This window comes from Artemia sp. Qi Xiang Cuo, chromosome 17 (assembly GCF_049724085.1).
Source record: "Artemia sp. Qi Xiang Cuo chromosome 17, ASM4972408v1, whole genome shotgun sequence".
Taxonomy (NCBI): domain Eukaryota; kingdom Metazoa; phylum Arthropoda; class Branchiopoda; order Anostraca; family Artemiidae; genus Artemia; species Artemia sp. Qi Xiang Cuo.
In genome coordinates this window covers 2,483,414-2,485,207 of record NC_142810.1, presented here as the reverse complement: position 1 = coordinate 2,485,207, position 1,794 = coordinate 2,483,414, and the positions used below count along the sequence as shown (strand labels likewise).

General features: G+C 35.6%; 1 pseudogene; it reads right to left on the bottom strand.

Moving 5' to 3' along the window:
* Positions 1 to 359: 359 nt before the first annotated feature.
* On the bottom strand, positions 360 to 1,794 carry LOC148941793 (uncharacterized; annotated as a pseudogene).

Sequence of the window (1,794 nt, the reverse complement as noted above, 5' to 3'; positions counted from 1 at the left end):
TTCAAATTACCCATTTAATAAGACATTTTACCAGGCACTAGAAACAAGGAGGGAAAATAGGCCCTAGGCAAGAAAGAAAAGAGGCAATTGCTCTGCTTCTGTACTTGTACAAATCAAATTCTCAGATAAAGATCCAGCCTTACTTGTCAGAGAATCAGAAAAACCAAAGAATTTTCATTGATGCATATAACAAAGCGTTGATTCGGATCTGAGAATTAGCTTGCATGGAAAAGCTTTAATTATTCAACGTCTATATCAACTCCAGTCTACGAGTATTACTATTTCGTCCACAGTTTTTATCATAAACTATTAACTATAAGACTTCTTCTTCCTTCAACAGACTTCTTACATTCAAACTTCTATACACATTCATACTTCTGCCTATCAACTGTATGCATTATTTGGTGCCGTTTTAAATGGCTTGAAGAAGAAAAGTATTTCTTACATATCTTACACTCAAGAGGCCTCTCACCTGTATGCACTGTTTGGTGCTTTTTCAAATTGCCTGATGTAGAAAAACATTTCTTACAAACATCACATTCAATTGGCTTCTAGCCTGTGTGCACTATTTGATGCTTTTTCAAGCTGTCTGATGTAGAAAAACATTTCTTACAAACATCACATTCAAATGGCTTCTCACCTGTATGCACAATTTGATGCTTTTTCAAATGGCTTGGTGAAGGAAAGCATTTGTTACATAGATTACATTCAAATGGCTTCTCACCTGCATGCACTATTTGATGAAATTTCAAATTGCTTGATGTAGAAAAACATTTCTTACAAATATCACACTTAAGTGGGCTCCAACATGTATGCACTATTGGGTGCTTTTTCAAACTGTTTGATAAAAAAAACCTGTCCTACATACTTCACATTCAAATGGCCTCTCGCCTGTATGAATAGTTTGGTGCCTTTTTAAATGGATTGTTGTGAAAAAGCATTTCTTAGACGTCTTACATTTAAATAAGCTTTTACATGAATGCACCTTTTTGTGCGTATTCATATGGCTTGATTGAAAAAAGCATTTCTTACATGTCTCACATTCAAGTGGCCTCTCACCTGTATGCACTATTTGATGCTTTTTCAAATTGCCTGATATAGAAAAACATTTCTTACAAACATCACATTCAAATGGCCTCTCACCTGTATGCACTGTTTGGTGCTTTTTCAAATTGCTTTGTGAAGCAAAGCCTTTCTTACACAGATTACCTTCATATATATTTTTTCCTGTGTGTATACTTTTATGTTTTTCTAATTTTCTGTGCTTTTTACTGTGCAGGTATGTTTTTGTCTAAACCTGTGCAGGTATGATCGTCTAAACCTTTTTCATCATATTCCAATTTTAATGAATTTGCATAGCCGCTAGCAGATGGATTTTGTGAAACTAGTAATTCATTTTCCTGCAGGTCTAGTTCAGAAATGGTTGGCAAAAAGTGATCTTGTAACACTAAATGTTGTCTCCTATCACCAATAGATTCTCTAAAACAAATGACACACTTCCTTGTCGCTCCCATTTGGTGTTCCATGAAATGAACAACAAAATTACTGTAATTATGAACTACTGCAGGGCAGACATCACACTCTATTGGTGAAAGCTCTTCACATCCAGTGTCAATGTGAAGATCTAAAATCACAAGGGATTTCTCTGCTTCTCCACAGGATCCGCAACGCCAGATTCCAACTGTTAATTCTTCAATAGACTTCTCTGTCAGTTTTTCCACCATAACGATCGGTTTTGGGTCTAAGAGTATTTGCTGACTCACACTATCAAACCTGCATAAAGTAGAATGCATC